Below are 17,023 nucleotides of genomic sequence, written 5' to 3'. Positions count from 1 at the left end.
CTTCCGCATATTTAACTAATTGTGAGTTCTTTTTCAAGTTAGTGCTTTATCCCCAGGAAACCTGATTTCTGATGAACCAACCTCATATCATGAAGTCTCAGACCACTGTAACCGTGTTTATATCCATGAGTAGGAACTTAGGCTTTCTGCTACTTAGAGATAAAAGAGCATTTTTATCAGCTTGTGTGCAGAATTTGTGAAGCATAAGGGAAAAGTCCCGGGTCACAGCATTATTTACTTAGGATTGCAAGTGGAGTACTTGGTAGCAAAAAAGAACTGTGATATGACATGTTCTTAATATTCCTCTCTTCCCATCCTTGTTATGTCTCCTGCAGCACTATGGGGGAAGCTGGAGTGTTGCAGTGGATGGATACAACCTTTTTGGAAAGGATAATGACAAGGGTGAATTATGCTGTGTGTGAGAGAGCAGCACAGATACATGGAGCTCTGTTGAATGGGTGACAAGAGAGCTGAGAGCCTGTGGGTCAGGATCAGGGGGCAAACCCTGATGGGTGTCTGCTGCAGACTTCCTGGTCAGGAAGAAGTAGATGAGGCCTTCTTCAGACAACTGGAAAAAGCTTCAGATTTAGAATAGAATAGTTAGGGTTGGAAAGGACCTTAAGATCATCTAGTTCCAACCCCCTTGCCATGGGCAGGGACACCTCACACTAAACCATGTCATTCAAGGCCTCATCCAACTTGGCCTTGAACACTGCCAAGGATGGAGCATTCACAACGTCCCTGGGCAACCCATTCCAGTGCCTCACCAGCCTCACAGTAAAGAATTTCTTCCTTATATCCAATCTAAACTTCCCTTGTTTAAGTTTTAACCCATTACCCCTTGTCCTATCACTACAGTCCCTGATGAAGAGTCCCTCCCCAGCATCCTTGTAGGCCCCCTTCAGATACTGGAAGGCTGCTAGGAGGTCTCCACGCAGCTTTCTTTTCTCCAGGCTGAACAACCTCAACTTTCTCAGCCTGTCTTCTGGCCCTGGTCCTCACAGAGGACTCAAACCATGGAGCTCAACAAACCTTCTGGAGCTCAACAGTTGATTGAGAAACTGATAATGGGAGGTGTTTTTCTCATGTCATACTTACAAACAAAGAAGACCCAGCTGGCAATGTGAAGGCTGGGAGCAACCTTGGCTGCAGCAACTATGACACCTAGAGTTCAAGAGCTTGGGAGAAGGGAACAAGGCAAAACCCAGGAATAAACCCCCAGATTTCAGCACAGCAGGCTTTGTCCTTTTCCAGAGATCTGCTTGGAGGAATGCCATGAAATATGTCCCTGGAGAGAAGAGAGGTCAAGGAGAGTTAGTTCTCAAGGATCACCCTCTCCATCCTCAAGAGTGGTCTGTTGAAAGGAGCAAGAAATCAAGCAAAGGTAGTAGGAGGCCTGCATGGATAAACAAGGAGTTCCTGACTCAACTCAGACATAAAAAGGAAATGCACAGGAGGAGGAAGCAGGATCAGGTGACCCAGACCATGCAGGGATGCAGGGATTCAAAGGTGTAGAGATGAGGTTAGGAAAGCCGGAGCCCACCTGGTGTTGAATTTGGTAAGCGATGTAAAGAGCAACAGAAAGGGCTTCTGCAAGTACACTGGAAAGAAAAGGAAAATAAGCAAAAATGTCGTCCCAGTACTGAACTGTGGCAGGGACATGGTGACAAAAAGGGTGGAAATGGTCAAGTCAGCCACTGCCTTCTGCCCTTTTGGGCACAAACTGAAATACAGGAGACTCTGGTTAAACATAGGAAAACACTTTTTTACCATGAGAGTGGTCAAACACTGAAAAAGGCTGCCCAGAAAGACAGTGGAGTCTTCATCCTTGGAGGTATTCAAAATCAAACTGGACACAGCCCTGAGCAAACTGTTTTTGCGGATCTTGCTTAGAACAGTAAGGTTGAACTAGATGCTCTCCAGAGGCGCCTTCCAATCTCCAAGATTCAGTGACTGTACCACTTTAAATTTAGGTTTCATTTCAGTCAACTCTGTTCACTGCCCTTTTGAGTTGGTGAGACACTCAGTCATTTTGCTATGTGGAGAAAGAATGGTAGAGCACAGTGAGGAAAGCCCAAAATCCAAGTCAGACAAGTTTTGAGAAGATACAGGTGCAGGTCAAGCTGAGGCTAAAAGAGACTTCAATGAAAATTAAAGCTAAAACAAATATCAACGGTCCTATAGAAAGCCTGGTAGGTGACAGGGGAAGGAATTTTAACTTGAGAGGGTAGAAAAAACCAATAGAGTCTATGCACTTCATGTGGCATTACCCATAGATCTGAAGAGGTTTCAGAGGGTATCATTCACAGAATAAGAGACTTGCCATCCATTGAGACAGAAAGTCATCCATGTTGTTGGCATTTTAGATGATGTCTCATAATTTTCCCCAGGGCCTCTATATGGATATTGAAAATAAAGAGTGATTGATGTCAAACCTGGAGGGTCTTCATATCTTTTGTCAAATAAGACAAAGCAGGCGATCAGTCCTCTGATTGCATTTTGTACAGTGAATGTTTTCCAACTCAGTGCTTAACCATTAACTTCCTCAAGGTAAAATAACTACTCAGTGTGGTGAATATATTGAACGTTGTAGAAAGACAGAAGAATCTAAGTGGGCAAGAGTAGACCATCCATCACTGCAGCCAATGAGTGAATTCTAGCCTGAAATGTGACTGGAAGGAGTCCACGAGCCAGGTGGTGAATAAGTTGGTTGTGCTCAAACACAAATCAAAAGTGGTGGGAGTGCAGAGGTGATAAAAAAAATGGTAAATAGCATCTAAAAAAGATTTAAAAATTTGCATTACTACATCTGCATTCTCAAAGTGCTCTTTTTTTTCCCCAACTTTTTTTATAAAGAACTCAATGTCTGCCACTGAACTGATGCCTGGGGCCAGCTAACAATGGAGAGAATCTGGCATTCAAAATATAAAAACCTTATCTTCATTTTGCAAAGTTTCTGACTAGGTAGAGTAGAAAATAGAAAATATATTCAATAAAAGATACATATACTTTAGCACTTCCTTGACCTGCGAGGAAAATTCATGTGCTTCAGTATGAAAAGATAGTGTAGAAGACTTTCTTGGGCTATAAAACTTTAAAAAGAAGATCATTATATGTTTAGTAGAGAGATAAATATTTCTATTTTATGTATATCCTCACATACATACATACACACACCCCCCCCCATGGTGTATGAAGGTGATACTATGGTTAGGTGATATTACAGTAAGGACCAATCATCTATGCACCACAAAGACGTAAAGGTATTAATTAATTTTTAATTTTTTTTTTAAGTTTCTTGGAAAGAAACAGAAATTATAATATTAGCCAAATTAATCAAAACATGAAATAAAAATAATAGTAATGATAGTCAAAGCTTTGCAAAAGGAACATTACAGAGCTCTGGGACTCTCAAGGCCTCAACTGACTCTTGGGATATTACCAGAAAGGACCAGTCTTAGCCATATTTCAGTATGCAAATGAATAAGCTAGCTTTGTTTCCTACATCCACAGTATGGTTTTGAAGGTCAAATGGAATCAGAAAAAGTGAGGGGAGCAAAGAAGCATATCCTCCAAAAGAAACCTAAGTGTATCCAGTTTTCAAAACTGTTATCAGCAACAACATTCATCATACTACAAATCACGATTACAACCACTGTATTCCTTCCTTTATGACTTACTGTGGCCAGAACTAGTAGGTAAATTAATCTCACAGCCATAGATACGTAGAGTTCCTGAAACTAATAAACTGATCTCCGTAGTATACATCTAATACATCGAATGCTCTTATCAGTTTTTTTCAGCAGCAAATTCACATAATGCATCACACCTTTCATCCACTATGATTAATTTCACACTACTATTAGATTATTAAATCTATAGAGTTTAACATCTGATACAAAATTAATGCCAGAATTTACCAAAGGATAAACCAATGAAAGAACTAATTGAAATTGCTGAAGTAGCTACTTTGCTGTCTCCACACTAAAATTAATCCCAACCCTAGCTCAAAATCACAATCTTAAGATAAAATAAAACAGTTGCATAGTGAATGCACTCTTATCCCTGTTACAGCAGCCTTATTACAGTGCTCCTTTAGGTGGCATTTATTTAAATTGACAGTAAATATAAAGAGGGACAATGGGTGGAAAGAATTCACAAAGTGTTTTCTTATAATATTACTCTCCTTTGATGGCTGTCTTTGGTGAGCTTAGAATTTCATTTTAAATATTATTTTAACTAATTTAGAGAAAGCTTTTGATCTACTATAATATAGTTAAAATTCTCTCAATGTTACAATACTAAACTTAATTCTAAAGGGTATAATATTGCCAGTGTTTTTAAATCACATTGGTCTAAAACATATCTGCAATGAAACATCTGTCTAATCGTGCTCTTATAGCTACAGAGAGAAAAATAAAAATAATCCCCATGGCTCCAATTGCTTTTCTAACAAACTATCCTATACTTGAAAATGAATAATGAAACCTTACAGAAAGATAGTTTTAATGAGATTGTGGAAATTTTGGTGTTCTTATTAAGACAATTGACTATCAAAGCCAACCACTGAAACTGCACATTGTTCAGTAAATGTGTATTTTATTTACAATAGGAGGGTGTGAAAAATAGCAGCCATGGAAAAAAACAGTCAATCTACAGAGATCTTATTATGATGTCAAAACAAAGCATCTTTCATTTAAATTATGTTAGCGTCAAAATATAAATTATGACACAGGAGTGAATGCAGAAACTCTTTATCAACTGATACAGAAATCTGGATTTCTTTGTCTCTGTACTAGCAACATATAGCTGTAATAATAGCTACCTCTATCCTTAAATTGGCATGTAATTACCAGTTCACTGCTTCTGGAACAAATGAGCTCCAGAAGACTACCTGTGATGTTTGAAATCCAGGCTCGGTGTTTCAGGATGCAGACTGATTTGGATCTTTCAGCTCAAAAGTGTTATTTTTATTCTTGCAAGTTACAGAACAATTCAGTAATCAGGGTGATAAAAAGAGTGAATTCTCATTTGCCTGAATGCTTTTACTTTTCTTATCGCACAAAGAAGGTGTATTTTCAAGTTAAATTGCAAATTGGAAGGTTTATATATAGATGCCAAGGATGTCTGCATAGAACAATGGCAGCATATGTTCCTGTTGATGAACTTCGTATACATCAGACATGCAATTAATTTATACTGTATATAAGCTCATAAAATCTGCAGACTGAATTACTGGAGTCCCAAAATAAATTATAGAATAATAGCATAATTTTTCTAATCTTTGTAAAACTGTACTGAACTACCTATACCCTTCCCATTGTGTTGAGATAAGTCTTATGCTACAACGTTCTCAGCACCTCAAAGACTACCATAACTAATAAAACAAATATGGAAAATCTGTTTCTTATTGCTTCCTTGAATTGCTGATTTTCTGTCCACCTCAGTGGCCTAAAATTTCTGACAGATTCCAAACCCTGCATAGTGATTGCTTATGAATAGATATGAATAATTTAGAATTAAAACCAGGTACAGTATCTCAAATAGGGTGCAAATTTGTGTAAACAGTTTGTGTCTAGTTCCAGTAAATTGCGAGATATCAGAGTACATGCCTGCATTACCCTGATTTTGGGGGTCTTTAAACTTGTACAAATACTGTTTCCCCTGTCATGCCAAGGACTCTATGTTGTAACTAGGCAACCATGCTATAGAGAGCAGCATTATAGTATATATTTTTTAAAATTATCTAAAAATATTATACTTCTTTCTCCACATTGTTCTCTGAATTTCTCTAAAATGCTGCATAAACAAAAAAACTCAGTTATTTGTGCCTTTGGATCACATTGTCTGTATTGACTGTATCTATCTATATTGTGGTTGAACTTCATACCTTACTTCTGCCATAAATCCTTGTTAGCAAATACTAGTCATTCCTTTTTCCACTTTGTGGGAGCAGATCCAAACCAGAAATATGATCAGGTGTTCTTCTGCCCCAGTGATTCTTTTGTGTAGGACACTGTGGAGCTCAGCCTGGTCATTACTCCTTCTCACCTAAGAGGTCATGAGTGTTTTGAGCTGTATTGGCACCACTTCCAATAATGGTTAAGGGTTAATGACTCCTATATATATGAGCGGGCCAAAATTGGGATTGCAGTGAGAATTTATGTATGTATGTACCACATTTATTGCAAAAGATAAAGAAAAGATATTGGCAGGCTGCTAATAATAGAATTTGTATCTGTTTCTCTACGTTATGCATTTCATTATCCAGCAGTCAAACAGAAATTGCAGAAGATCAATCAGTAGCAGAGGATAGCAGAGGTTTGTAGATGACGTCTCAAGTGGAAAGTGCAGAGTGGAAAGTGCAGGGTGGGATGAATCTGGGTGTACAGCATGAACTTGGATGTATGAAATGAACATGGTATGAAAGTAACATTAAAGTTACCCCGGCTTCATTACTTCTTCATCAGATTAGACCAATATAAATATCTCACAGCTAATACTTTTGTTTACTACCTAGAAGCCTCCACTCGGGAAGCATGGTTATCCCCTTCTTTCTGTAGATGGACTTTGGTAGAGTGTGACTCCACCTTTGCATTGTGCATTCTTCTGTAAAAAGTCTGTCCCTAAATTAAATTCAAAGTGTTATTTTTGACATTAAAAAAAAAAATATTTAATGAACAAACCTTGCTGCCACTGATTCTTTTAATTACAAGAGAACCAAGACTATACAGAATTACAATTAAATGCAATACATAATTAGCAATGGATATTAAGCCTTGTGCTTTAAGGTTTGAGTTGTTCAGGTACAGGGATGAGACTTGCATAAATGTCTTTTCTTGTGTGCACAGACTATCTCCCACTTGTTACGGGATTCCTTTGAAATGTAACATTAGAATGCCAGAGAGAGGATACTGGATCTGTAGTCTAATCCAGCACACCAATTGCTAACTGCCCAGGGTCTCCCAGGTTCTCTGCTTTTGAAGCAGAAGTATTAGCAGCGCTAGTGCAAGAGTCTTCACTCCCTCCTCTCCCCTCTAGTCTGTTTCCTGATAAGATCAATGTAATGTGGTGATGAAATTTCTAATAGCAGCTTAAGATTAGTGCCTCATAAGCTTCTGCTGCTATTTCTATGGAGGAACTTTCTCACTTGTAGCACTGGCAAAATATTAGTTTGCATAGAAGTATGGAATGGACAGTGCTTTAACCAACATTCAGTAGTAACATAATAAAGTAATGAAAGGACAGTTGTCCAAGAAGCCAATTTACTGTAGTAAGAAGAGATAGATGAGTGCACAGAAATTTGTACTAGATGCATAAAGTGGATTTAGTTGAGTTCATAATAGATATTTAGGCAATAAGTTATTTACTTCCTCACATTTTTTATGTATTCATCTAGAAGACTAGCTGGTAGATATTAGAAAACTAACCCACTTTGTTTCCTAAGTACTTAAAGGGAATAAGAGCAATATTTCTTTAACCTGAAAGCGTTCTGAGTTATCGTACATTTATAAAGTTGTTTAAAATATAGTTTCCCAAATTACTGTATCCAAGGCTGCCAGCTTTCTTGTTTATTTTTAATCTCATAATATTTTGTGGGTTTTTTTTTCATTACAACTTTAACTTCTTGATAAATGTGATTGCCTAAAAGCTCTGGTATTACTAAATGTAAGTGTAGAGCCTTCAGGTTTGCAGATGAAACACTGAAAGCATTAACTGAGGGCTCTCTAATAGCTTAGAGACCAGAAAGGAAATAAATTAGAACGTAAAACTTTTAAACCCTTTGTTTTAAAGTCAGTCTCATGACAGTTTTGGCTCTGATTCATCATTTCTGAAAGTTTGAACTGATAAGATCTGCATGCTGCAGTGTACAGACAAAAATAATGTGAGTTAATGGTTTGTGCCTAGGTTTCCTTTATTGCAAGTTTTCAATCACACACATTTCTTATTTGATTTTGCTGGATATTTTGCCTGAGTCAGACCACTGGATCATAAATTCTTCAAGTCAGAGACCGTGGCAATCTCTGCAGTCTTTTGACCACATATTTCTTCCATGCTCCATAAGTTACAATGTAAGTAATAACCTTAATAAACTTGCTGGAACTCCTTAGATACTCTTTTCGCTTTCATCTGTATTTAGCTTTCAATTTAAAACTTTATCTCCGTTTAAATAAGGCAAGACACTTGGATTGGAATTCAGTGACAACCATTCTATATCTAGACACCAAATGACTTCAGTCTTATTACTATTGTACACTTTGTCTCCTTTGCGAACTGGGTTGCAAATATTTTAATACTAAAAAGAAAGAATTAGGAAGTGAAGGAAAATGTATCAACCCAATGAGAACTGGACTCAAATGGATAAAACACTGACCGAGGAAGCCAGAGCAAAGTCCAATATTGAGCAAGTACCAAGACATTTGGCATCAATCCGTACTGAGGAATGAGGGTAAAATTGCACAAGATGGCATGCACCAACAGCTGAGTGGGAATTCAGCTGTGGAAGTGCCTGTATTTGGTATAACAGTAGTTCTCTTAATACAGCTTACAAGACTGCAGTCCTCTGTTCCTCTCCTTTTACTGTTCAGCTAACTCTTGCTGTCAAACTGATGAATGGCACAAGCTTACCTGACCATAGACACTACCTGAGACACCCAACTTAGGAGCACTACCGGTGCTGAAGAGATGAAGGCCCATAACTATTCCACTCCCCTTCAAAATACCCCAACAACCCAACACAACAAAACAACCCAAGCAAACAACCTCAACCCAAACAACCAGTCAGGCCTTAGATGAACAGAGTTGCCCTCAGGAAATGCTTGCAGTCTCCACTGACTTTGTAGGGACCTGGAGAGAGCTATAGTTGTAAGGTGACTTTCAGGTAAGTGGAGTTTGTTCCACACAAATAGGTGGCAAACATCTTAGGCAGGAAGTTGATGTGGGTTATGAACCCTACTGTGTAGTTCTAATTCATCATCACACTGCAATGGCTATTTGACAATTTGGCCATTCATCTGGCAGAGACATAAGAGAAATGGGGCCTGATGGCCAGCATTACTGAGTTGGCATGATGGATAACCAGAATAATTACTCAAGTGGATGGTTCAATACAACTAAATATATTTTTTTTAATTTTGCATGTTTTAAAACCCTCAATCTTCTGACACGTTTTCAAACTATACTAAACCAAGTTAGTCATGAGGCAGTGTTAAGCCAGGTGTTGCACATCTTTCTCATAGATGTGTTTCTCTAGGCAGTCTTAAACTATGACACTGGGTACTCAAAGCCTGTGGTAGACTTAGTTTGGAGTTTCACGGGCACCTGATTTATTTCTCCCAAGCATGTGTTGTGCTCTTTATAAGAAAAAGGACCTCTTGGAGGAAGGGGAGATGTTCCCTTCCTTAGGGCTAAAACAGAAGGCTCGGGAGACAGCAGGATGGAATGAGCAAGAAAGTTATAGCAGGGGGGCTGGAGCTCATGCATGGTTTGAAAGATTATAGTGAGGATGAGACAGCAGCCCAGCAGGCTTTGGAGGTAAAGGGAATTCTCCCCTTCTAGTTTCTGAGAACTAGAGCAGACAAAGAAGAATTTGCTGCTATTCAGCAAGGTGTTAAGTTAGCTGCAACCATGGACTACCCTTCAAAACACACTGGGCTTGGAAGAACTCTGTAGAAAATTTAATTTCTCTTTATGTCTTCTTTTATCTCCCTTTTAAAAACCAAAGTTTTTAGGCTTTAGTTTCCATTCAGACAAAACTTTTGTTTCTGAGCCTAGTGCAGACATGCACTGACCTAACTTTGAAAGACTCATCCAGGAAATAAAAAAAAAAAAAAAGAAAAGCTGTATTGTATTGTAAACATAGAGTTGCAATGATCTCAGCAGAGTAACACAAGAAGTGTTTAATAGGACATTTATGTCATCTTAAAACACTCATTGGATTGATTCTAAACTACAGCCACATGTATTTCAGGGAAAATAAAGTGAGCAGCCTCTTTCCGCATCTCCTTGCTTACGGCTCCTCTGCAAGAAAAAGGAAAAATCTCATTTAGATCTGTGTTCCTTACTGCATGAAGCAGCAAGCTTCTTGGCAGTTTCACTGATACTTTTCTGACTGCTAAGCTTCAAAACAGTTCTGAACCTCAGCCATTTTATGAGGCCAGCAGTGACTTGAAAATACCAGTCCCTGCCATTTACATGGAGCACATCCTGATGTCTTGGACCCTACTGAAAACCCATTCACCTGTTAACTACTGAAATTAAGGAGATAAGGCAGGCAGGGGGAACGTGTATTGATGTACTACCATTTTTCCATAGCTTTGTGGAACCTGTGCTAGGTTTCTTTTTGCAAGAGCAAGGAATATCTGGTAAGTATGTCACTGCTATTTCATGGAACAGAATAACTTTTAATTCCTTTATTACTGGATTTGGATGTAAAATGCTTATCAGTAGAAGATCTGCGTGCACATCACAAACTATAGATTAGAATTAGGCAACCATTTCTGTGACAACTCCCACATAGCACCAAAATAGCTACTCTGAAAAGGAGTGATATGAGGCGGATGATTAAATGTCAGTGAATTCTAAAGACTGTTTCTACTAGGGAGCACAAAGAAAGTGATCTTGCATTGTGCTCTAACATGCCTCTACCCTGTAAGCTGATCTGCATAGACTGATGGTTCTTGTCCTGTGCATTGGCTCTTTGACTCCTTTTTGAATCCAGAAGGTGTGCATGTCCACTGGTGTGATTAAGGTGCATGATGTAGACTGAAATGTCCTTCTCAGGGGAATGTTCTGCAGCTGACCTCCTTGCTTCCACCTTCAGGATGAGGTGTGCTGCAAAGGGGTAAGGGGAAGACACGTCTGAGATAAAGAGCATGAAGACAATACAGGTCCTTAAATTTCATTTAGATTGGATCTGGTAGCTGAAGAAGAGAGTACAGGTGTGAAACACTTTAGACAATGTTTCTTAATGATCCAGGCAAACTGATTTCTGTTAACAGAAAACATGACATAAGTGCCTTCGCATGCAGATTACTCAGCCACACAATAGGCCACTTGCCTTCATGGGTATTAAAAGACTAGTTTTCTGTTTCCTCCTAACCAAAAGCATTAGGCTTGTACCATGTGGACATAAATAGTTTCCTAACTGCATTGTATTTACAGAATACCTCTTATTGACTGCAGTGTGTTTCTAAAAATTGCACACACTTTCCTATGAAAATTCTGTGATCTTTATGGCATCTTACTGTCCTTTTCAACTTTGCAGCTCCCACTGGTCTTCCCATATAGCAGATTCCCATGATAATTCTTTTCCAGTATTTATTGTCAAGCCACATCATGAACTTAATTTCTGTTCTAGAAACACTACATGGCCTGAACAAAATCAAAACCCCCAAAGATTTTCACCAGTGGCCACTTGAATAAACAGAAGTGCCTTGAGCATGCAAGACTTCTTATCATGTTATTCAGTATGCTCAACAAGTAACTACCTTACTATATTTTATTCTACAGACAGATTTGCCGCCTTTTCTTCTATCTGGAATGAAACAGCATTCTTAATGCAAGCCAGGTGATGTACTTGCCTGTACACCACCCTGAATACACAGTTACACTGGGAGCAAACCCTGATCCTCACAGAGAGAAAGTTCTGTTGGCTCTATGGTGAAGAATAGCTGCTTCAGAGTGCTATAACCTACCTAAACTAGCAGTAATTACCCAGTGCTTGAAACCTCACATAAAATTCATGAGTCTAGATTTATTAAGCTTGCAATTAAGATCAAAAGAACACATTTTAGTGGATAAAATATGGTGTGATCTTTAAAAACACAGGCTGAAAATTTCAAAACTGAATGCTGAAATTTGTTTTTCAGGATAGTCAGGCAACTTTGTATAAGCTGCTTGGTTTTTAGAAGTAACTAGCAATTCCTTTTTCATATGTGAATGTTTAGTGTTACTGAGAAGTAGGCCACCTATCTGCAAATGCCTAAATATGGACTGAGAAAACTAGGTTTTGGCACCCAGATAAAAACACTGTGTCTGTGAAGTTTCTACTCATTGTGAAAATTTGTCTTTTTTTTTTTTTCTCCTCTGAGTGTAAGCTATTTTGCTTTTATGAAGTTGTTTTTTTCCCCATCAGCTCAGATGGTTGCAGATATTTCCCAGGAAAATTCATGCAGAAAAATGAAAATGTAATCTTTATGCTACCTAAGGTCCTGTTCCTTACTTTGACATCATTTGCGTACTGTAACATATGAAAACATTCTTTTTAATGCTTTTTAATGTTGGAGGTTCAACATGCTGCAAGACTTTTCAATTCATTATAGCAACCAGTAGTTTTTGTTAACTGTCTTTAACCAACCTGCTTGTACAGGTTTGACTATGTATGTCTGGCTTCAGCAGAATTGTTGTATCAGTTACACACAGTATCACACAGTATGTTAGAGATTGGAAGGGACCTCAAAAGATCATCTAGTCCAATCCCCCTGCCAGAGCAGGAACACCTAGATAAGGTCACACAGGAATGTGTCCAGGCGGGTTTTGAATGTCTCCAGAGAAGGAGACTCCACAACCTCCCTGGGCAGCCTGTTCCAGTGTTCTGTCACCCTCACTGAGAAGAAGTTTCTTCTCAAGTTTAAGTGGAACCTCTTGTGTTCCAGTTTGTACTCATTACCCCTTGTCCTATCATTGTTTGCCACTGAGAAGAGCCTGGTTCCATCCTCATGACACTCCCCCTTTATATATTTATATACACTAATAAGGTCCCCCCGCAGTCTCCTCCAAACTATAGAGACCCAGCTCCCTCAGCCTTTCCTCATAAGGGAGATGCTCCACTCCCTTAATCATCTTTGTCGCCCTGCGCTGGACTCTCTCCAGCAGGTCCCTCTCCTTCTCGAACTGAGGGGCCCAGAACTGGACACAATATTCCAGATGTGGTCTCACCAGGGCAGAGTAGAGGGGAAGGAGGACCTCTCTCGACCTACTGACCACCCCCCTTCTAATACACCCCAGGATGCCATTGGCCTTCTTGGCCACAAGGGCACAGTGTTGGCTCATGGTCATCCTGCCGTCCACTAGGACCCCCAGGTCCCTCTCCCCTACACTACTCTCTAATAGGTCGTTCCCCAACCTATATTGGAACCTGGGGTTGTTCCTGCCCAGATGCAGGACTCTACACTTTCCCTTGTTATATTTCATCAAGTTTCTCCCTGCCCAACTCTCCAGCCTGTCCAGGTCTCGCTGGATGGCAGCACAGCCTTCTGGCGTGTCAGCCACTCCTCCCAGCTTAGTGTCATCAGCAAACTTGCTGACAGTACACTCAATTCCCTCATCTAAATCATCGATGAATATATTAAATAATACTGGTCCCAATACTGACCCTTGAGGCACTCCACTAGATACAGGCCTCCAACTAGACTCCGCCTCAAATAATATCTTTGTTTATTTTGTTCCATGCAATTCAGAAGTGTTTAGGCCTCTAGATTTATTTGTTTCTTACTTGGCAAGAAATCTTATCTGCTATTTAAATTTTCAACCATCTATGATTAAATTTTGCATTTGTATGTGACATATATCTATCCCGCTAAATTATACAGCAAAAATGAAAACATTGAGTGTTTAACAGTCTGCATGGGTCAACAAATAAATCATGCCTGATAAAACTATTTGATAAAAGTGCCAAAAATGAGGTGTAGAAGCTGGGTGTATAGATTCAAGGTAAGCAGAAGGATTTCTTGATAATGCTATAAATGTGGACATAGACAGGTTGGATGAGGCCTTGGGTGGCATGGTTTAGTGTGAGGTGTCCCCGGCCACGGCAGGGGGGTTGGAACTAGATGATCTTAAGGTCCTTTCCAACCCTAACTATTCTATGATTCTATAATGGTTACAATGTTTATATATGGGCTTGTATATGGGTAGTAAGCACCAAAGAAATGGATTCTGGAAAATGTGTGTTTTGAAGCTTAAAGGCTGAAAAAGGAATGCAGCAGTTTAAAATACAAGTAGCCTAGAGTACTACAGAGCTAACCATATGACTTAGGCATAACTATCTTTAGAAACAGCATTCAATAAATACCAGATCACAATGACAAAATATCTTCCTTTGAAACTTCACATCACCAGTTATGCATTAACATCTCATTACTCAATGGATTTTATTATCACATTCCTCTAAACATTGTTGCCATTTTGATATGAGTAATAGCATCAAGCACTGCAGAAAAATAGTAGTACCTTCAGCTGTTTTTCTTGGGAGATGAATTCAAAACCATTTTGAAAGTGAGATACAGCACTTTTAAGTACCTTTTTAAGATCCTAAATCATTAAAAGCAATTGGCTAGCCTTAAAAAAAACCCAGTGTCTACAGATGGGTTTAAAACTTACGTTGAAAGGAAAACTTGTGAGACCTCCAAATGTATTAAAATGAAAACTAGACCTTGGCCATTTCCAGGGGTTTCACGTTATGTCTTTGGTTTAGGATTCTACTTGTCTTCATTTAAATTATCTAGGATCAAATCCTACTCATCTTGTAAGTAAAAAACCAGATATTATACTGGTCCAGGTAAACGTTTGTATTGTCTGGTATCCAGGAAAGCCCAAAGCATATTCTTCCAGTGAGTATTTGGTGACTTAGAAGGAAAAATGAAAGACCCTAAAACCCAGGAACAAAAATAAATGTTTCTTCATTCATAAAGATATTCAAATTGCATCTTCACAGCAGTTTCCCTGTGACCAAAACAATTAGATTATTCAAAAAATTAAGTCCTTACAGTGAATTAATTGTTTTTAAACTTAAGATGGCATAACATTCCTATGTGCATTACATATGTGCCATTTCCTGTAGAACAAGGAGCATTATTAAACAAGACAAAGACTCCCTTCTCCATAAATGCATATGAAACTGACATACTACACGAAATTAAGGCTTTTACTGTCCTAGAGTCTACACTAGGGTATCTATGATTACATGAAACATTAGTATTAAGTGTCATAATTGGATTACTTTGGACAAAATGTAACAGTACAGGGTAACAAAGCATCCTCAAAAAGCTGTATTTACCATGCCATTCTGAAAAACAGCCAGCAAAGAATTCAGCCAGGAGTTGATGTGAGATTCCTGCTTCAAGATTAAGAACTTCATGTTTAATTACTGTTTGTTACTGAGATACTAAATACGTGTTGTTTTCCTGTCTTTGGCTGTCTGTCCTTATTAAGTATTTTTTTTTTTTTTTGCACCTTTGTCACCTTCAAACGGGCTTTATTTCACCTAACTTTAGACATCAGGAAGACAGTTCTTTAGTGAAAGGCAGGCATCCGGGCTTCCTCTCAACTGGGATGGACAGAGAAAATAAAGCACCTGCAGAAGGCAAGTTATGTCACTTTTTCTAGGAGGACATATTTTGGAGTGGTACGTGCCTGTCCACTGCAGGCTTAGGGTATGACTAGCTGAGGCTGGATCCCTAACTTCTGGTAATTAGTTAGAAGAATTCACTGTAGTAACTAAGAGGTATAAATGTATGTGCAAGAGTTCAGTCACGACACTGTGTAGTTGATGCTTCTGCAAATGAAAATATAATGCCAAAATACGATTTTAGAGTGTAGGTGACAGATTCAAAGCCAGTCCTAACTATATATATCAACATTTACTCTTGAAATAGAGCAATGCCCACCACCTTGCTGCTTTGGGTAGGCAAATTTTAATCTTCTCCTATGGCCCTGGTGTAGTTTTATATCCAGTTGCTATGACACCAAAACCGAGAGAACCATGAATTGAAGTACTCAGTCTCATATCCCAGTCTCCTCCCCATAGCAGAGCTGCAAAACGATATCAGGACTCAGCACAGTTAGAAGAAGCACACTTGTCCAGGTTCTCTGTTCATGTCTGCAGATCTGGAAATATGACTACTGTGATACTAGTATTAATGGACCTCCAAGATGTTAGCTATTCCAACAGTATCTTCACAGTCTTTCTGGAAAATACGTACTGTTGCAATAGCTTTTGCCTAGGAAAACAAAAATATAAAAGTAGCTATAAATACAGCAATGCTACATGTATCTGTTTGGAATGTCAAAAAAAGAGAAGATAATTTAATCTTTGTTTCAAATTTTAATGACTTTCTGTAAAGCCCTAATATTTTGGATACACCCTGTGTTTACCATACTGATGTATTTATAAACAATCTTTTTACCTCTTAGTCTTTGTTTTGCTCATGAGAACAAATCGCCTCTCATAAGATCAACTCTTCATTACCTTTAACACTCTTTCAGAATCCTCCTGCACCTGCTCTCCTTTTTCTCAAATGTACTTTTTGAACAAGCTGAGTATGGCACTTCTGATCAGATCTTATGCTTTCTGCTTTTCTACCTATCTCTATTGGAAGTGCCTCAGTCAATGTACCATAGGATCCCATTTGCTTTTCCACCTAAAGACCCTGAAATCACAGAAATTCTAGCGACCCCTCAGAACTTCTTCACTTCTCTGCCTCTCGCCACTTTAAGGTACCTTTATGTGACAAGCCTTGGAGCATGAAGTGCTCAACACAGGAACTTCATTTGATACAGAGCATATGTGCTTAATTTTATAGATGGCATATCATTCCATCAGCTTCAGTTAGCTTTGTAGGATCTTGGCCTATCTCCTCAGTCTATAAATAAATAATGCCAGTTTTATAAATAAATCAGTTTGTAACCAGCTGAAACTGTGTTATCTTTGTAACTTTTACCAATCAATAGAGCAGCGTGAATGACAGGCACAGGTTCTGCCTTTTATGAAAATCTGGTACAACAATAAATAAATATAGTTACATGGGAGAACCACACAAGTATTTTGATGCACTAGCATAAAATACTTCATATGGCATTTCAGAATATGCCCAAACCGGTTACTTCCACTGTAGGCCAGCAAGTGTTTTTTAGTGGGCGGTTCAATGTTCTTCCCGTGTAAATAGATTATCAATCTTTTTCCATTGTTATTGTTTTAAAGAATAGTTTGAAACCCAATTCACAGTGACTGTTCATACTGTCT

The sequence above is a fragment of the Psittacula echo genome (genome assembly GCF_963264785.1).
Source record: "Psittacula echo genome assembly, chromosome: 3".
NCBI classification, from domain to species: Eukaryota; Metazoa; Chordata; class Aves; order Psittaciformes; family Psittacidae; genus Psittacula; species Psittacula echo.
This window is presented reverse-complemented; position numbering follows the sequence as displayed.